The sequence below is a fragment of the Petaurus breviceps genome, unplaced genomic scaffold, assembly GCF_028583685.1.
Source record: "Petaurus breviceps papuanus isolate PSGF00001 unplaced genomic scaffold, PetGlider_PUasm1.0 688, whole genome shotgun sequence".
Lineage (NCBI taxonomy): Eukaryota > Metazoa > Chordata > Mammalia > Diprotodontia > Petauridae > Petaurus > Petaurus breviceps.
Window position 1 is genome coordinate 20963441 of NW_027186457.1, and position 21759 is coordinate 20985199.

General features: G+C 40.0%; 1 protein-coding gene and 1 long non-coding RNA gene across 2 annotated transcripts in view; both read right to left on the reverse strand.

Annotated features, from left to right (window-relative positions):
• The window catches only part of TM4SF1 (transmembrane 4 L six family member 1), a 301142-nt gene that overhangs the window by 74314 nt on the left and 205069 nt on the right, over positions 1–21759 (reverse strand). The gene's annotated exons all lie outside the window — the stretch shown is intronic.
• Positions 18270–21759, reverse strand: part of LOC138174278 (uncharacterized) — a 7494-nt gene continuing 4004 nt past the window's right edge. The window contains exon 3 of the long non-coding RNA XR_011171660.1: positions 18270–18807. This is a non-coding gene — a long non-coding RNA (uncharacterized lncRNA). The remainder of the gene's footprint in view (positions 18808–21759) is intronic.

Genomic DNA, 21759 nt, shown 5'->3' on the forward strand with positions numbered 1-21759 from the left:
CCCCTTAAATGTGTAAGATTCTTCTAAAATAAGCCCTCCCCCGAAAATAAGCCCTATTGAGATTGCTACTGTAGTGAAGGTGATCCCCTGCACTACACGCTACATTACGGTACCCTCTGTATGCACCGTCCTCCCCCCGGGTGAAACGCACACCTCGCTCCGAGCTGCATCCAATCAGAGCTGCAGCAGTGAGCGCGTCATCCTGTTCTTCCCCAGTGATTTGCTTATTGAATAAAGGTACATTTTTTTGTTCACATTTACCTCTTTATTAAAATTGCTGTCAATGTTCATTAAAATAAGCCCTCCCCTGAAAATAAGCCCTCTGGTGTTTTTCTGTCCAAAAAAATTAGTAAGACAGTGTCTTATTATTGGGGAAACACAGTACATTGGGCATTTTCTCACTTGTCAGACATTAGGAAACATCCACTACAGAAGGAGAGATAGAATGTTCAGTATCTACTCATCCTCCAAACCCAAGGAAGATAGCACCTGGATTTAAGATGGGTATCCTAGACCTCATCCTCCATTTGGAACCAAAAAAAGGACTAAAGAATATTTTAGTAACTGGCAGAAATATTAACTCAGGACAAAATGCTATCAAACCCAATTCTCTAATCCCCCATGGAAACACATTTCTAAGCTTCTAATAGGAGACAATATGGAACAACAATTTATTTGACAAATATTTATTTCACAACCAATGTTTCTAGGAAGTATCTAAGACATTAAGTGAGGTACATTGTATGTTGATCTTTCTGAAATATGCCTTATATTAAGCACAGTATCGGGATGATAAATTGAAAGGAACTATTTCATACTTTGTAGCCTCTGTCTCATGAATTATAAACATTCAGAAGGAAATGAGGGTTCATTTTGCCTTTTTTATTTTATTTAAGAAAAACAGAATGTCAGGAGAATACATGTAATAAAAATTCAGGATAACAGCATTATTTTGTTCTGAGATCAAAGCAAAGAAATGGCTTACAGCAATCTCTCCATTTGACTAGAGCCAAAGCTTTGTCTCTTGGAATGAGATTAGGGCTAGGAACCTGAACTTTGTAGCATCCATGGCTATATAGAATGGGATGTTTACCAATTGTTCCCACCTCTTAGAATCTTAGTTCCTTTGAAGCTCAGCAAAAGTGTCACCTTCTACAAGAAACCTTTCCTGATCCCACCCCTCAATTAGTAGTGGCCCCCCACACCAATTATTTCATATTTATTTTGTTTCTAAACTTAAAGACATATTACTAGGTCTACTGGGGATGGAGTACTGTGTCCACTTTCTGCTCTGTGCCTAATCAGGTATGGGATAGGTAATTTTTTCCTGCTGTAAGGTCCTTCCCCTTTATGGTTCTGCCCTTTCATATAGAGCACTTTGTTATTAGGCTGCTTTATTTTTTTTTTCCTTTTTGGAGGGGGGAAGGCAGGGCAATTGGGGTTAAGTGACTTGCGCAAGGTCACATGGCTTTTAAGTGTTAAGGTATGAGGTCAGATTTGAACTCAGGTCCTCCTGACTCCAGGGCTGCACCACCTAGCCACCCCTGTCTGCTTTACTTTGAGGCTGAAAGTTATAGTTACTTGAGACAGAAAGAGAATAACGTTTACAGTTCAAGAGTTGTAAGTTATACCAAACACATGGGTTTTCCTTTGTCCTATTCTCCTGGGAGATTTCCATAAATATATGCCTACTCATTACCAAGATACTGTGTGCATTGGTTGGAGACTGTCACCCAGGTTTATGTATGGATAATGTTATATTTTGTTATTCTTACATTTTCTTTGCTATATGAATATCTATGGTATTATATACTTGCCTTCCTGCTAGGAAAATGGTTATTTTAAAAATTTAAATGTGTCATCATTGTGAGTAGTTTCTGTTTTTTGTTTTTTTTAGTAAATGGAAGCATTTTGGTAGTGGCACAAGAGCTAAAGTGATGAGTAGTAGGGCATGTATTCCCCACAAAAGTCACTTCTAGGACTCTGAGAGAGTTTGAATGTAACCACATGGTCCTGGTCCTTTTCTGGGAACCCAGACCTATCTGTGTTAGGGGAGGCTGGAGTGAGAAAGCCAGAATAGGGAGTGGGAATACGTATCCACATATACTCTGTGATAGACATGAGGTACCACACACAGAAGAAATGTTTAGCATAAGATATTCACAAATTCACATTTGACCCCCCCCCCTTTACCTCCCCAAGCCCCAACTAACTTCAATAACTTAATTCTTAAATACTCTTACAACCTGCCAAGAGAATAATACTGAAACCCCGTCAGAGAAGTTTGACTATCTGCTTACATTTCACCTTAACTCCGCACTGTCAGAAAAATCTTTGTAACAGCAAGCAAAATGGGATTTTTTGCTGTTTTTCTGGATTGAGTTTTAACTAATCAAGTGCCTTTGAGTCTTGCCTTTGATTATATCAAGAGTCTTTGATTGGAAACAGTATACATTGTATTGCCCTTAATAGGCCTAAAGGAATTTGAAGATCTCCCCTGTTCCTTAATAGACTCAATGTAATAACATGGGAGCCCACAGTGGGAGGAGCTTACAAAAGGGTGGGCAGGAAGGAGCAGATAAGAGCAGAGCAGAGCTGGGAGCAGGCAGAACAGAGCGAGAATGTTTGTGATATTGATGCTCTGTCTATTGTTCTATGTTGATAGACAGAAGTCCTGTTTGGTGTTCTGTATTGATTTCTCAGACAGAAAGTGAATTGAGATGATAGCACTGGTAATGTGTGCAAATATTGTCTCCCTGTTAAGATTTGTTTTCCCAGAAGCAGAAACTGTGAAGAGCTTGGAGTGTAGCAGTCCTCATGAGCTGAGATATGGAACAGGAGTGGAGAGCTGCCTATGTGTGAATCCAGGCAAGAGTTGGGAGCACTCAACCCATGGAGAAGGAGTAGCAGGTTTTGGAAACCAGCTTCAAGTGATGAAAGAGGACTTTACTTGGATACTCTGTATTGACTGAGGAGATTGTAACTTACTGTGACCTATGGGTGGATGATGTTTGTATTTTCTGCTGCCCCTTAAAGATGACTATAAGATATACTGAATGATACATTTTATTTAAGACCATGTGGCCACCTTAGTAATAAATTGTTATGTAATGTTGTAGTGAATGTTATGCTTTAGTTTCTTGAATGTTATGTTTTAGTTCATTGCTAAATAAATAGAGAGCTCATTATACCATGTAGTTAGAGTCTTAAAGTTATTCACAGCAGCAGTCCTCCAGAAAGCTGCCATAATAAACTTTATAAACTCTTAGGATATTATCTGCTAGTAAAATGGTCAAGGTTTGAGCCAATATTCTAATTGGTGCCATCCTCTCCAAGACGACTGAAATAGTTTTTAGAGGCTCCTTTTCTTATTAAGTATCCATCTAATCTGATGGCATCCAGAATCTCCAGATTTTTCAAACCCCCAAGTTGCCTTTAAGACTAGGAATATGGGGGGTGTCTATGTGGCTCAGTGAATAGAGCACTGGCCCTGGAGTCAGGAGGACCTGAGTTCAAATCTGGCCTCAGACACTTAACACACACACACACACACACACACACACACACAAAACCTAGCTGTGTGACCTTGGGCAAGTCACTTAACCCCAATTGCCCCTCAAAAAAAAAAGACTAGGAATACATATTCTGAATAGATACTCATTCAAGTAAGACCACAAAAGAACAAAGATGACAGTAGAAAAGGGATTAGGTACAAGCTCACCTATTTTGAGCCCTTCTGTTCCAGTTACTATAACTACAAGGTCACCATGACTCTATTGTGGCTCTAGAGTCCAGTCCTTCTGTACTCATCACTAGAAATCTTGAAGTTATATGATGTAACTTGTAATGCTGGGGCAAGACACACCAATATGGAAATTTTCTTCTTTAAACTGACATAGCATCCTGCCCCTCTGCCATCATTATGGGGTAAGAGAGGACCTAATAGCCTTTCAGTGTTTGCCACAGCATCTCAAAATTTGAAGTCCATTTTCTGTTGGTCAGAAAAAAATACTTTAAAAATACATATTTAGTTGACAAGAATCAGACATGGCAAGTCTGAGCATGATCCATGCGTGGGATGATCCCTATAGGCCAAATCAAATCTTAGTACATGTACCTATTTTGTCTACATTTACATATATCTCTCCCAAGAGAATACAAGCTATAAACTCCTCAAGGCCAGATACTAGTTAATTTTTGTTTCCATGTTCCCAACACCTAGTACAGTTCCTAGTACGTAGTAGGCACTTAATAAATACTTGCTTTTTGATTAATTTGCCTTTATGGAGTTGATTTGAGGGCACTTTTTGTGTTGTGTGCTTTGAGTTGGCTTACAGACTGAATCTGAGCCCTTTACTGGCTTCCAGCATTGCAGTCAGGAGGTCCACCCATCCTGGTTGGCACAGCCCTAAAAGGAAAGGAAAATAAGAGGCAGTATTCCAACAAAAAACAAGCCTCAAGAATCCACAGATCCTTCCAGGCCAATTGGGCAGGGCAGTAGGAAAATCCTGCTTTGAAAAAAGAAGCAGGCAAAAAAAAGGAAAGAGAAAACTCCCCGACAAGGTTTGAGGAAGTATTTGTTGGGTCATTTTCATATTTATATTTCATATTTATATTCATTCTTTGTAAAAGTTTGGAAAGGGTCTGAAAATATTGTAGCACTATGTCCAGCTGGCCCAAGGTGACCAACTTGCCTACCATTTCCTCAGAGAGACAGATACCTTTACAGATTTTTCCCCCTCCATCCTTGAACCTCAGAACATCTTGTTTTTCAGAATGGAACTTCATGTCTTACCCCACCCTAAAATGACAGGGTTTTACTGCTTCTGGACACTTTCTCCTTCCCACTGACTGTCCCAGCTCCACCAGAGATGAATCGGTAGAAGAGCTGTCTTCAAATCAGTGTTAGGAGTATAAATAGAACTCAATTCAAGCTAAAACCAAGTTGTTGAACCCTAGACTATTGAATGGGAACCAAAGAGGTAGGGGAGGAAAGGGACAACCAATTAAGTATTTTCCAGAAGAGGAAATCTAACAAGATAAATGCTCCCAGTCCTATAAGCAAAGGAACTAACACCCCTTCCCATGTGAATCCCCCCACCGTGCCCCATTTAAAACAAACAAACAAACAAACAACTTCTAGTGGCTCCCAATTGCTTATAAGATAAAACTCAGTCTGACCTAGAGACCCTTGGCAGTCACTCTAATTTTTTAGGGTTATCTCTCATTACTCCCCAGTGTTAACTCACCTTAATGCTATTGTCTTCCTTCTTGGATTACCTCCAATTTATCCTGCACAAATGTTGACTATACATAGTTGTTTGCATGTTGCCTTGCCCGTTATAATGTGAGATTCATGAGAGCAACGACCATGCCTTTGTTTTCTTTGTACCTACAGCACTTAGCACAGAGCCTGGCATGTAATAAGGGCTTAATAAAGCTCCATTGACTTGTTGACTAAACATCCTGCTCATATCGAATGGGTTTATTCCTGAACCTAGACATACTACCCATTTTCCTTTCCTTCAGCTGAGGCTGGAGACACCACTCACCTCTGGCTTATCTAAGTCCAACTTGTTCTTCAGTTTTCCCATTTCCTTCACAAAGTCTTCCCAGGCCACAGAAATCCTTGCCTTACCTCTTGTGTCATCACTCATCTGGCAATTAAACACTTTTGACTGTCCTGTGAAATCTCTTGCAAGCTTGGCCTCAATTATTTATAACTTTTCAAATGTCTATAATTCATTTCTCTAGCTACACAATAAGTGCCTTGAGGGCAGGAGCTGGTTCTTAGTTTTCTTTGCATTCTTCCCAGACTCTACTCCAAGAGTCTGCAGATAATAGGCACAATAAATACTTGTCAATAGATGGATTGACCAAGACTCAGAACCTTTTAGCAAAGGGTAACTCCAGCAGAAAGACAAGAGCTAAGATTTAGATCTGAAATCCATTCTACTTATTTAACCTAGTTCTAAACCAGTGAAAATAGGGCAGTTAGGGGCAAAAAAAGATGGTGGAGTAGAAGCATGATCTTCCCGTGGCTCCAGCTTCCACCCTCCCCAATCCGTGTAAAAAGGGGACTCTAAACAAACTTTGGAGCTGCAGAACCCACAAAATGACACAGAGAAGCTAACCTCCCACTGAGGACAGCCCAGCAGGCCAGCAGGAATCCAGTGCAGTGCTCTGAGAACCGAGCCCAGCCCCACAATGAGGCTTTAGCCCCAGGGTGAGCCTGATCAGCCGCTGGCCAGAGGGACTCCAAATCGGCAGCAGGTGTGGCCATTTCCAGATTTATCAGCACATAGATTCGAAGGACAAAGTAAGAAGTCAGTGCAGTCTGGACTTTGGGACCAGTAAGTGGGAGTGCATGGCTTTTACCCCCAGGGTGAAAAGCCGCTGAGACACTGGCACAGCCAGGCAGCGCCACATGAGGGCTTCAGCTCCTGGCCTTCAGAGTGTAGGAGGACAAAACACCAGTCTGAGGGGTAATTGCTCTTGCTTTAACCTGCTTGGATCTGGATTGCAGTCTAGGGTGGAGGTCCTGGGGTGTATGTCCAGCTTGCCAGGGCGTGTGGAGACCTCAGAGAGGGCACCCATCTAATACCTCCAGCAGCTGAGAAAACCACAATGTTTGGGAAGAAAGCTCCCCTGTCTGGTGGCAGAGTCCTACTGTGGCAAAAAGCCCAAAAGTCAAGTAATTGAGTGGCAAAATGAGCAGGCAAAGGAAACAAAGCCGACAGAAGATTCCAACATTAGACTCCTATTTTGGGGACAAAAAGGAGCAAAACATGGAACAGGAGGAAAACAGTGAAGTCAGAACTCCTGCACCAAAAGCTTCAAAGGAAAATACAAGCTGATGACAGGCCATAGAGGATCTTAAGAAGCAGATAAGAGAAGTGGAGGAAAAATTGGGAAGAGAAATGAGAATGATGCAAGAATATTATGAAATGAGAGTCAATAGCCTGACTGAGGAAAATCACTCCTTAAAAAATAGACTAACTCAAATCGCAAAAGAGGCTCAAAAAGGCAATGAGGAGAAGAATGTCTTAAAAAGCCAAATTTACCAGATGGAAAGAGAATCTCAAAAGCTCACTGAGGAGAAACATTGCTTCAGAATTAGACTGGAGTAAATGGAAGTTAATGACATTATGAGAAATCAAGATGCTATTAAACAGATCCAAACAAATGAAAGAATAGAAGGCAATGTGAAATATCTTATGGGAAAAACCACTGATGTGGAAAATAGATCCAGGAGAGATAATTTAAAAATTATTGGACTACCTGAAAGCCATGATCAAAGAAAGAACCCAGAAATCATCCTCCAGGAAGTTCTCAAAGAAAACTGCCCTGATGCTTTGGTACAAGAGGCCAAAATAGAAGTTGAAAGAATACACCTATCACCTCCTGAAAAAGATCCCCAAATGAAAACTCCTAGGAATATTATAGCCAGGTTCTGGAATTCCCAGCTTAAGGAGAGAATATTACAAGCAGCCAGGAAGAAACAATTTGAATATTGTGGAAACACAATCAGGATAACCCAGGATCTGGCAGCTTCTACACTGAGGGATCGAAGGGCTTGGAATATGATATTCCAGAGGGCAAAGGAGCTGGGATTAAAACCAAGAGTCACCTACCCAGCAAAACTGAGCATCATGTTTCAGGGGAAAGTATGGTCATTCAGTGGAATAGAGGACTTTCAAGCATTCTTACTGAAAAAACCAGAGTTGAATAGAAAATTTGACATTCAGATACAAGAAGCAAGAGAAGCTAAATAGGGAAAAGAAATCATAAGGAACTTATCAAAGTTGAACTATTAACATTCCTACATGGAAAAACAATAATTGTAACTTATGAAACTTTTCTCAGTAGTTGAAGGGATTAGAAATATATGTGTGTGTATGTCTATATATGAGGGTATATGGGCATATGAATACATATGTGAATGTGTGTATATATGTTTACAGGTATACATAGAGGGCACATGACCGATTTAACAGGAAGGGATGATACTTAAAAGGTGAAATTAAGAGGTGAGAGGAATATAATGAGAGGAGATGGGGAGAGACAGATTGGGGTAAACTATCTCATACAGAAGAGGCAAGGGAAAATGTTACAATGGAGGGGAGGAATGGGAGGGCAAAAGGAAATGGGTCAACCTTATTCCCATTGAATTTGGCTTGAGGAAGGAGTGAAATACATACTAAATATGGTATCTTACCCTCCAGGAGAGTAGGGGGGGGAAGGGGATGAGAGGAGGGACGATGGAAGGGAGGGCAGGCCGGGGGGGGGGAGCACCCACTTTTGAAAAGAGACAGGATTAAATTAAAGAATAGAACAAGTGGGAGGTGGGGTAGGAGGGAGGGTAATATAGTCAGTCTTTTATAATATATCTACTATGTTATTATTTTGCATTAGCCACACATATACAACCTATACTGAACTGCTTATCTTCCCAGTAAGGGTGGGTGACAAGGAAGGAAGGGAATGAATCTGGAATTGAAAGTTTTAAAATCAAATGTTCAAATATATATGTATATGTGTGTGTATACTATTATTAATACCATCTTAAAGGTAATTGGGAAATAAGATATACAGGCTCTAAGGCTTAGAGATCCACTGGAAAAGTCGAAAGGGGTATGGGAGAAAGTATGGGAGAGGGCAGGATTGGAGGAAGGGATATCCTGTGGGACTGCTATTTTGGGGAGGTGGGTAGGGGAAAAACGGGGAGAAAATTTGCAACTCAAAATCTTGCGGAAACCAATGATGTAAATCAGAAGTTAATAAAGCATTAAAAAAAGGAAAAAAAAGGAAAAATAATTTTAAAAAATAGAAAAAGAAAATAGGGCAGTTAGGTGGCACAGTGGGTGGAGCACCAGGCCTGGAGTCAGGAAGACTCATTTTTTGGAGTTCAATCTGACCTTAGACACTTACTACCTGTGTGACCCTGGGTAAGTCACTTAACTCTACCTCAGTTTCTCATCTGTAAAATCAGCTGGAGAAGGAAACCTCTTCAATATCTTTGCCAAGAAAACCACAAATGGGGTCAAAAAGAGTCAGACATAATTGAAAAATAACTGAACAAAAACAAAGTAGTGAAAGGAGTGGCAATTAGGGGAAACCCTAATTTGCTAGATTAGGGCACTCATCCCCACATGGAGTTGAACGTATGCTTTGATTCTTTCCTGAGCAATATTTCCAGCTCCATGGCAGGTACCCCAGTCCCTACAAATCATAGGTTACCCTGATTTTCCTTTTCATACCAAGAAAATGCTTCCACCATATTTTTGTGTACTGCCCTATTTCCCATCTTCTTGTTTATCCTTTGTTGTTGGCATGCTGCCAGTAGCGGTTCTAATTTTCTGTGTGGTCTAGACAGAAACTCTGGCATTAGTATTGGCATGGTACCTCTTACAGAGATTTTAGTGCAGCATACCTAAACAGAACACAAGACTCTTACATTGAAAGGGAGGGGTGCCTGGAGTAGGCTGAACACCAGCATATTTTCTTATGGCTAATTATGTTTCAAATGACTCTCAGCCAAGTGGCTACAGACATTTAGCTGGTAGATCAAGTGGTTTATTTCATTCTATTTGAATAAAGACAAAAGAAATGCCTGACTCTCACTAATCATAGAACAAATTTTCAAAGACATAGGAAAGGTACCAAGAGAAAATGTACCTGAATCCTTGTTTGTGAGTTCTTATTGAAGCCCCCCCATTCTATAGAAAGCTTTATCAGGAGGGATGATCATATAACTTAATGATGAGTTTTTAATGAAGAATACTTTCTTGCTGAGAAATTTCTCAAACCACTCATTGACTCATCATAGGATCACATATTGAGAGCTGGAAGGGACCTTAGAGGTTTCTAGGCTAATTAAAATTTTAGTTTATGCTTTAAACCATCAAAAATTAGAGCTATACTCCAGTGTTGAGAAGACCTGGAGATCGAATCCCCGGGCTCAGATACTTAGCACCCACCCAGAAACACCTGGCCGTGTAACCTTGAGCAAGTTACTTAACCCCAATTGCTTAGGGGCGGCCAGGTGGCTCAGCGAGTGAGAGCACTGGCTCCAGTGTCGGGATGACCTGGATCAAATCCGGGCTCAGATACTCAGCACCACACCCAGAAATAATAACTGGCCGTGTAACCTTGAGCAAGTTACTTAACCCCAATTGCTTTAAAAAAAATTAGAGCTATAATTTTATCATTTGGGTCAACTTTAAAATAGATTTGCTCTGAATTTGTACCTGGACAGTTGCAATCAACCCAACATTTTAATAGGAAATGGTAGACCCCCAGGGGGAAGGGGGGTGGGAAGCAGTAATAATAATAGAGTATGGTGGCTCAATACCAGGGGAAGAAGTGAAGTCTGGGCAGCACTGAACTGTCAGAAAACCTTGAAGCCCACAGGATCCCCATAGAAAAGTGAGTTCTACCAGATGTTGGCACCCTGGGGCAAAGCCCTGCCTTCCCATGCTACTTATGGATCTATTCAAGATGCTATGTATTTATAAGGCAGGGCATTGCCTTGAGACCTAGATCTGTAACAATTGCTTCTCTATTCTGACTTTCATCATTCCCAGATCTTGTTTCTAAAAAGGAAAAATATTAACTCAAAAGTCACCAAATGGGTGACAATATTAGCAGGAGTCAATTTTTCTCTGGGAGTATAAAACCTCTCTTCTTTAGTAATAAATTATTATTGTTTGTTGCTATAATTGTTAACATGAATATTAATACCTTGTTAAAGATCCCTGATACTTTATTATGACTGGGAGATGAGCCTGAGTTCTCAAAAGCTACATCAGAGTTGCACAAGCTCTGACAGATTGTATGAAGTTAGGCTCAAAGTTCAAATCCAGAATCTGTTGTTTAAAGATCATCCTAGCTATCAGAAATAAATAAAACCAGAAGGTCAGCCATCAGGGAATGAATATTTTTGATCTAAGGAATTCATGAAATTATATGGTAAGGGCCTCTGATCTCTACTAGTCAAATCACCAAAATCACTAATATTCTGAAATATTAAAGTATTGTGAGGGGTGGCTAGGTGGCACAGTGAATAAAACACCAGCCCTGGAGTCAGGAGGACCTGAGTTCAAATCCAGCCTCAGACACTTAACACAAAAACTAGCTGTGTAACCTTGGGCAAGTCACTTAACCCCAACTGTCCTCCAAAAAAAATTTTTTTTAAAGTATTGTGCAACAGCAATAATATAATATCAGGAACTAATATTTGCTCCCTCAATGAGGTTTTCTACAACATGTTAATGCTTGTTAGCTCTTGCCAAATAGGTAAGACAGAGAATAAGTTTTGTGTTTTCAGTACAGTGTTCTAGTGCTCTGGACTCACAGTCACAGAAGTAGTCCAGCTACATGTCACACTCTAGGAGTATCATGGAGGGGTTGTGCTGGTTTGTCTCTAAGGATATCAGCTCAAGCCTCCATTCCAGTGGGTTCATCCCACTGTTAGAAGCCAGTGAGTACTATCTCAGTTCTTTTTAACTGATTAATATAAATTAGATTTTACAAAGGGATATTTCCTTCAAAGTAAATGTCACATCCTTCCCTATTGTAATAGGAAATTCTAGGTTACTGGGCATTGCTATACCTAGAACTCTGTATTAACCTGCCCTTCCTCACATCTATAATATCTTGATAACTGATGTTTGCAATAATAACCCTAAGTCATAAGAAGATACTACAGTGCTTTCTTTATCATCGGAAATTAAATTATGTTTTTTGCAGGGTTGGTGTTAGACATACTCTAATTCTTTGCAAATAGGTCATTGACATAAGTTATATAAAGGAGCTAATAAGTGTGATTGCCTTTCTATCATGCTTTATCAACTCACTTTAGTCCTAGGATCTTAGTTTCCTCATCAGTAAAATGAGGCAGTTAGACAAGAATAACTTAGACACAGGAAATAGTGACTATTTAATCTTCAAGTGGGGCTATTTGCCACTTGCCTTAGTATGCCCAAGGCAGCAATAAGAGATCCCATATTTGAACAAGTGACTCAATGTAACTGATGACCTTGTTACGTCATACATACTCTTTCCCCACTCTTGTCCATGTCGAATTTCACAATCTCTTGTCCCACCCCCATAATAGTTATTGTTGTTTTCCTTGAATGTGGATTATCTCTCTCTGATTAGGAGAGCATTCAATTTAGGATTCACATGCATGAGAGCTTCAGTGATAAAGAATTTAGAATATTTCATCTCAGTTAACTTGAGCCCCCTATTTTTTAGATCTTCTAAGGTTAACAAAATTCATTTTGTACCTTGCTAACAGATCAGGCATCAATAGACATTAAAAATAGAATGAATTTAATTGATACAAAATCGCAAAGTAAAGTAACAAAAAGAAAACATTTTTTTTTAGTCACATCCAACTTTTCGTGACCCTATTTGGGGTTCTCCTGGCAAAGATAATGAAATCGTTTGTCATTTCCTTCTCCAGCTCATTTTACAGATAAAGAACTAAGGCAAACAGGGTTAAGTTACTTGCCCAGGGTCACACAGCTAGTAAGTGTCTGAGGTCAGATTTGAACACAAGAAGATGAATTCAGGTCTGGTACTCTAACCACTATGGCACTGACTAGCTGTTCTGTTCCACCTCTTCCCTCAGTCCTACAAAAGTGGTCTAGGAAAATATTTCTCCACGATTCATACCATCAAAATGAAAAAGGGTCTCACCTTCTCATTGGAACAAGGTGGAGGTTCGATGCAGGCATCCTTGGTGCCATGGCTTATCAATTGCTTAATGAGCAAAATGAGTCTCTGACCTGTCTCTCTGTTCTCAGAAGCCTCCAGTCTCAGTCATTAATAGAGGTATTTCCTCTCTCTTCTCACCTCTTAGAAAGCAGTCTCCCAAACTTCTATGGGATTGAGTCTGATCTCTCAGTTTCATTCCCCTCAGCATGAATTTACTCCAGCTAGAGACATCACCACCTCCTGACCAACTGTCACTGGTAGATAGGTAAACCCAGTAACCTCAAGGAAATAACAGTGCCTGTAAGACCACCAGCCCTACCACCAACATGGCCCCTGCCGTCATCATCCAGGGGAGCAGCTCTTACGAAGATACAGAATGGTAACTGCCAAACTCAGAAAAGAATGTTCTGGATGCTAAGGTCACTGCCAAATGGCTCAGTATCAGAACCAGAAGTGGTCTTATAGGTGAAAACAATACAAAAGAAGATGCGTTATCATCCACTTTGCTAATGTATTTTAACCATCACAAAGCCTGTCCATCAGCCCTCCATCTGCATATCTTCTTTATATGCAGTCTTCTCTGCCCCTCCCCTTGCCCCCCCCCCCCCCGTTAGAATATGGGCTCTGGGAGCAGGGAGTGCTTTATTTTTCTATTTGTATACCCTGGGCTTTGCTCACAGTAAGAGCTTAGTAAATGCTTTTTCATTCATTCATGTATCTGGAGTCCCCAACAGATTTTTTGAGTCTCCATCTCCCAGGCCTAATCTGTAATCTGGTTTTATTTATCTAAAAAAAAATTTCCCGCTGGACTGTACAATCCTATCAGAGTTTTGCTTGAAGACTGACAAGCCTCTGTTACACCATGATAAATTCATAAATGTTATTGTCAGGAGAAATTCAATGTGCCATTAGACAGTCCCTGGTACCTTTCATTGAGCCTCATGGCTTACCCTACCCAATACTTCTTTCAATCAATCAATCCTCAAGCATTTATCAAGTGCCTACCATGTACCAAGCATTGTGCTAGAGGCTGAGGATATAATGGCAAAAATCAAACAGTCCCTAAAGTAGCTTCCATCCCATCAGGGGAGACAACAGGTATGTGTATATAAAAAGTAAATGTGGGATAATTGGGATAGGGATGCACTGGAAGCTGGAGAGACCAGGAAATGCCTCTGGTTTTAAGGAAACCAGAAGAAGAGAGAAAAGAGAGTGGGTATTCCAGGCATGAGAGATTGCCCATGCAAAGAGACAGAGATGGGAAATGGAATGTGATGGATGAGGAACCCAAAGGACCTGTTCTCTGAACCACAGGGCATGTGAAGGGTTGTAACCGGCAAATATCCTGGAAAGAGAAGCAGAACAGAACCTATTAAGTAGGACAAATTTTCAATGTCTAATGAAGGAGTCTGAATTCTAGAAGTTATAGGGAAGCATTGGAGGTTACTGAGTTATGGTCAGACCTCTGCTTTAAGAGGACCACTTTGGTTGCTGGTGAGCGGAGAGACTTGAGGCAGACAGATCCATTGTTCTTCTACTGGACTTTGGGATCACAGAGCTTGGACTTTTCACATTCATGCATCTCTCCTCTGGATTCCAGAGTCTGGAACAAATAAGTTCTGGCCAGTTTCCTTTGTTGGGCTCTTTCTGCATTCTGAAATTTCACCTGCATAAATGCCTCATTCATACTGCCCAACTTAACCCATCCATTCCCAACACACTCTGTTAACCAGACCATCTGATTGACAAGCCCATTCCCAATTCCCTCAACTTGCTAGATAACAGAAAAGCTGTCGAAATTGCCACTCTTTACTCAGTTATTTTTTGTTGTATGTAAGTTGTAAGGAAAGAGAATTTGAAAGGAAATCTTCGGGGTCACTGCCCTTCCACACCCTTCCAAAATACTTTCCAAATAACATTAAAAAATCTTAAGTTCTACAGGTGATTTCCACCTTAATCTAAAGCAAATATGACATCTCTTCTGCAAAATAAAAATGAAGTCACAGGAAAATCTGTGCTTCTCTTTCCAAGAAGAAGAGTGGGCAGAGATGGAAAACAGAAACTTCCTATAGGTGTTGCAATGTCATCAGGAGTCTTGATGACCCAAGACATGGAAAACCAGGCCAGGATATCTCAGCTGGCTAATCCAGTTGAGTTTTTATGATGCCATAAATCAATCACCAAGATCAAAATGAGTCTCTACTTCAACCAAGTCTTTAAGGACAGTGAGATCAAAGACAGAAGCGAGGACATTAAGATCAGGGGATGAAGAATCACTCACAGAACACAAAATGTATGACATAAGGGGGGTTGGGGACAGCCAGATTTGGGGACCATTTATACTTGATTCAGTAAAGGCAATGAGACCCACTGAAGGCTCTTGAATATAAGCATGATATGATTGGAGCAATGCATTGAGAGGCTTTCTCAGGTATGGAGGATAGATTGCAGGATTAGATGGGGGCAAGGGGGGGATAGTTAAGAAGCAGCTACAATAATCTAGACAAAGAGAGATGAACATTTGAACCAGGATGCTGCAATGGGAATGATGAGGACAGGTCAGATGCAAGAGATGTTATTTTTCCATGTTTTATTATAAATCTTCCATAGGTGGTCTCCCTATATTTTAAAAAAGAGAGAGAGTAACTATAAGGGATCTGATCAAATATCAAGAGTGGGAAATACCCAGTGGAGATCACATGTATCCAACTGCTAGGCATCTAATGTCTAGAGATGTTAAGGCAGGTTCCCCACACCTAGCACAGACCACCCAGGGAGTGTTTGTGGGTAAACATGGAGAACAGGTGAATGGGCTAGAAAGGTCTGGGTGGGTTTTTGGTTGGCACTGTTGCAGGGACTGCCAACATTGATGTGATCACAGATCCATCTGAGTATCCAAACTTGATGGATTGATTGTTGTCCTGCTTCAACAAAAGCAATTATTGCTTTATCCCAGCTATAGAATAGCTTCCCTATGAAAATAGATTATCAGCAGCTGTATGTGTATGAAAGTGAAATGGAAATAGAAGGTAGGATCAGCAACTATCTATCTGAGATTGTAGTCTACCACTTAATCTAACTGAATTTCCTTGTCACAATATTCCCCCTCCCAATGACCATTTTCCCATGTTATTCACTACATTTTTCTATCAACAATATGTAATGTTGGAAGATCAGAACCTATTTTGAGCTCTTCTGAATTCCAAGTGAAAGTGAGAATTTTCCCCCTCAGAAACTCTTAGCCATCCCCCCCCCCCATTTCTGTTTTATGCATCCTGAAACTGAGTTATCCAGGAAGCAGAAAGGGTTGTCCTAGAAACTAAATTAATTAAATAGAGATTAGTGCAAAGACACATTCATTAGCCAATTAGATGGAACATTTCTCCTTGATTAAAATTTGTTTTCCTCATTACCTCAGATTAGAAACCAAGAGAAAACAACTGTCTCTTACTGCATGTTCCTTAGCTAATAAAATGATGGGAACGAGGCTGTGTGGCTTGGAATTATCCCAAGTTCTCGTTATTTTAAAAGCCTATAGATGTATATCCAAAGGTCTTCTGATCTCAAGAACCTTGTCGCTCATCAGACTGCTCAAGAATCCAAGATTATTGCTGCTTTAGGATCCTAGATCTATAGTTGGAAGAATATCTAAAGGCTATCTAGTCAAATTCCTTCATTTTCAAATGAGAAAACTGGTGACTTACCCAAGGTCCCTTAGGTGGCAAGCGGTAGATCTGGGATGTGACCCCAGGTTCTCAGACACAAACCCTTTCAACTTCTTTCACATTGTACCTTTACCAATTCCACTGAGAAGTTCTACATTATAAAATGGTTTCCTGGTAGTTGACACATAGAATCTGATTTTCCACTAGGGGATAGATTATAAGACAAATGAAATTCTAAAATGTATCTCCTCATTGCAACTTATAAATGAAATCACAACCTTTGGAACGTAAGGATAAGAGCACTGGTCTATAGAATTTCCCCAGCATATTCTGTAGACAGAGCAGGGTGATCCTTGGTAAGACATTTAACCTCTATGAGTCTCCGGTAGTCTCCTAGGACTCAGTTACCAAATCACAGACAGGATGCATCTCATTTGGTGGAGAACTTCCCGCAGCATAAATTCCCTACTACACAGAATCAAGCCTACTTTTCATATTTACGAATCATCCAAGTTCATTTCAGTTATTCTACCCTAAAATTTAAAAACAGGACTAACAAAGAAGTCTGAAAGTCAGGAATGCTAGGCTAGTTCTCTGCTTTAGGAAACACCAAAGAATTGGTGAGTTTATGTGAATTAAAATAATTTCTTCTCTCTTCCCTTGGATCCAATCCCTAATCTAATTCGTGTAACTAGAACCAGTGGTGGTGTTTTTAGATTTTTCACAATGTCCAATAAAAAATTCACTTTGTGTGGACCACAGAGTCATGAGTGATGTGTATAATGAATGACTATTGCAAGATGCTATATGCAATCATTGACTGAGAAGCAGATTGCTCATTTGAAGTCATGGTGTTTAGTTTTAAATCCAAGGTCTGCTACTTTAAACCCTGGGCAATTATCTAACCTCTCTGTGTCCCTGTTGCCTCATCTGTAAAATGAGGAGGTTGGACCTCATGACCTCTTTCCTTCCAGGGTAAATCTTTGATGCTATGTCCAGCTAGTCTAACTTAGGTGTTAATGTTCTTGAGTAATGACCTATGAAACTGGTAAGTAGAATTTTAGAGTTGGGAGGGATCTTTGAGGTCATCTTTTAAATCTCCTTTTCTTTTCAATAACAATCTCTACAATATATTATGGTGATCTAATCTCTGCCCTCTACAATATGCTATGGTGGTTTAATCTCTGCCTAAATACTTCCAGTGACAGGGAATTCAATATTTCTTCAGGCAATCCACCACTATAAAATTCTAATTATTAGAAAGTACTTTCTTATATCATTTTAAAATGTGCCTCTGACTCTGTCCTTAGAATACATAATAAGTAATAGCATTTACATAGAGTTTTAAGGTTTGCAAATTGCTTTACACATATATTTCATTTGATCTTCACAACTCTGTAAAATGAACTGGAGAAAGAAATGGCAAACCACTCCAGGATCTCTGCCAAGAAAACCCCAAAGGGGGTTACAAAGAGTTGGACATGACTGAAAATGACTGAACAACAAATGTTCCAGACATAGTATGGAGGATATAAATACAAGCAAAAAGACAGTCCCTCAAGATGCTTACATTATAATGGGGGAAGGAAACATATAAAAGGAGTTCATTTATTTATTCATTCATTTATTTTTAACTTTTATTTTTTTTTTACATTTTTGAGTCCCAAATTCTCTCCCTCCTTTTTGCCCCTCCCCGACCCACTGAGAAGACCAACAATACACTGGAATACAAGCATTACCCATTACACAGGAATAGAATCCTTGAAGGAAAAGGGTTGTTTTGTTTTGATCTTTTTATCACCAAACTTCAGTACTGTGACTGACACAAAGGGTTTCAGTGTTTCAATTGACTTATTTAATCAAGTAGAGCAGACGGCTCTCTGCCTGGCGTGATTTGGGAGAACAAGCAGCAGGGGCACCAGCAGCAGCTGCAGCAGCAGTAACAGCAGCGGCTACAGCAGCAGTAACAGCAGCGGCAGCAACGGCAGCAACAGCAGCGGCAGTAACAGCAGCAGCAATAATAGTATAGTAGTAGCAGCAGCAGCACTATCTACATAGCGGTTTAAGGTTCACAAAAGGCTTACAAACATCTCATTTTATCTTCACAACAACCTTGGGAGGTAGGTGCTATTATGATCCCCTTTTTACAGATGAGAAAAGAATTGAGGGAGACAGAGATGAAGTGACTTGTCCAGGGTCACACTTCTAGTGTCTAAGACCAGATTTGACCTCAGGTCTTCCTGATTTCCCCTTCCATACAAGAATTCCTCGAGTACTTAAGGATAATTCTCTCTCCCATGAGTCTTCCCATATGACATAATGTGCAATCTTCTCATGTACTGGTTATTTTCCTCTGAACATTCTCTGGTTTGTCAATATCCTTCTTAAAATGTGTCCCTGTAGTTCTTAGCTTCCTTGTCTACAAAAAGGAATAATACTATAATGTTTGCCTGACTAATACAGTAAATATTTTAAAATTACTATACTTAAGTGCTTAGAGTTCCTTGGGTAAACATCCAAGAAGCTTTAACTCAATAATTATAATCCTCATAATGATAGAATCTACCATAGTCAAAATTGTAGGAATATAAAAAGGTCACCGAGCTGCTAAAACAACGATGGCATCAAAGACCACAACAATTTCTAGAATGTAGGAGCTGGGCGTATTTCATCTAGTCTAAACCCCTCATTTTAGAGACCAGGAAACGAAAACAGCTTACTGAGAGTCACACAGCCATGGATAACCAAATCTACCACCAGAATCCAATTGAATCCAGTGTCATTTATTGAGTCTTTTCTTTGTGGAAGGTATTGGAGATACAAAGACAAAACCCAACAGCTGCTGCTCTCAAGGAGCTTTGATCTTACAGCATATAAATAACGAAAATCTTCATCAATCAAATCTGATGCCCTTTCTACCTTCCTCGTTGCCTCTCACTCTTTGGTGAAGGTTTGTGGGTTTGTAGTTATAAACAGCTACATTTCCCTAACTTCATGGTCTCTTCCAGAATTTGACTGTGAAATAGTTGCCTTTGGTTTAGTGCCTATTTTAGAAAGTTAGGGCTGGAGTGGCCAGGTAGCTCAGCAAGTAAGAGCACTGTCTCCAGTGTCGGGATGACTTGGGGATCAAATCTGGGCTCAGATACTTAGCACCACACCCAGAAATAACTGGCTGTGTAACCTTGAGCAAGTTACTTAACCCTGATTGCTTTAAAAACAAACAAACAAACAAAAAGAAAGTTAGGGCTGGAAGTTACTGCATAGATAACAAAACAAAAGCTAAATTCCATCAAACTCCTCGCTTGCTTGGCATTTAAGGTATATCTCAATGTGACTCCTCACCTACCTTTACAACCCTACCTTCTACACACAAACTGGACTACTAGTTAGTCATTCTTTGAATCTGACATTCCATCTCCTTCCTCTGGGTATTTGCCCAGCCAGTCCCCATCCTTGGAATGCACTCCTTTCTCATCTTTCTCTCTCTCATAATTCAAATCTTGTTTCCAGGTACAGCTCAATAGCATGTAAGCTGCCTAAGGGCAAGTACTACTTTGTTTTTGTATCCCCAACATGTAGCCTAGTGCCTTATACAGTGTTGTTTGTTGTTATTGGGTCATTTCAGTCATGTCCAACTCTCTGTGACCCCATTTGGGATTTTCTTGGCAAAGATACTTGAGTGGTTTGCCATTTCCTTCTCTAGCTCATTTTACAGATGAGGAAACTGAGGTGAATAGGGTGAAGTGACTTGCCCAGGGTTATACAACTGGTAAGTGTCTGAGGATGGATTTGAACTCAGGTCCTCCTGATTCTAGGTCCAATGCTCTATCCCCTGTGCTACCTAGCTGTCCTCTATCTTACACATAGTTTATCTTTAATAAATTCTTGATTAATTTAATAGTGCTCTAATAATGCACTGTTTTGTTAGATAGCACAAAATCTTTGTTCTAAGTATCATATCTCCATTGTACTGACAATTAAACTGAGACTCAGAGTGGTTAAGTGATTTATCCAAAATCCTATATAGGATCATAGAGTTAGCTATAGAATGGACAAAAAGAGGATGTCAAGCACAACTCCGGGCACCATTTTACAGAAAAGGAAGCAGACCCAGGGAGGTTAGTGACTTGGCCAAGGTCATACCCATAGTAAAAGCCAGAAGCATGATTTAAACCCAAATCTTCTGACTCACAAGTCAGTACTCTTTCATGTTCAATTTTTCGTTTCAATTTTTAGCGTGTAAATTTCATTTCAATTGATCTCATTTTAACTTATCGCTGAATCAGAACTGGATTTAACCAGTTCTTCTTATGTGAGATTGTGGATTCTTTCCATTATACCAAAATACCTTTCAAAAACCACCTAACCTAACTCTCACTCCCTCATTTTATGGATGAGGAAATTACTTGTTAAAAAAAGTGACATGTTCAAGATCAAATAATGAATGAGTGGGAGAACCTGGATTGAGCCCAGCTGTCTGTGTAGTCAATATTTTCTATGTTTGCTTATGGGAGACAGGAATTAGCCCCTACATTCCAGGCTTAAGTGACAGCCTTTTAAACAAGGAAACCCTTCTCCCCCAGATCCAGAGCCAATCTCTCACCTTGCCCAGCATTAGCAAAGATGAATAATTAAGAAAGGGGCCACATTATTTTCCTTTTCAGGTATCAGTTATCTGTTGCAAAAGATCCTCACAGGACCAGCTTATGACACATACTTAGTACTGTCTATGCTTAAACTGGTTTTCAGAATACTTTAAGTCATAGACAGAAATGTCATTTCCAAGGAGAGAAGAATGCATTATTCATCCCAGTTATTAACACCAGTGAAAATGACAAGATCTCTATCTAGTGTGTCAGAAGCTCTGAAAGCAGGCCTCCTGGATATGGTTCATTGTCTAATTTCCTAGGAAACTGAGAATTAGAGGTAGGAGTTGTCTTAAGACATAAAATCCAGTGTACAAGAAGGAAATAGGTGCAAGACACTGGAGCATTATCAAACAGGACTTGTTCATGTTATTCCTCTGCTCAAAAATCATCAATAGCTACCTACTGATTACTAAGCAAAGCTCATACTCCAATGCATTGTGTTGAAAGCCTTCCAAAATCTAGTGCCAACCTAAATTTCTGGCTTCATCTCCTATTATTACACTCTGTTCAATCCACACTCACTGCACCTCTATCTCCCAAATGTTCCCCACATTTTCTGCTCATTTGACTGCTTTTTCTTATAGAACGTCTCCCTTCTTAGAAGCAGCTGTGTGGCACAGTGAATAGTGTTGCCCTTGGAGCCACCAGGAACCGAGTTCAAATCCAGCTTTGAACACTTCCTAGCTTTGTGACCCTGGGCAAGTCCATTAAATCTTTGTCTC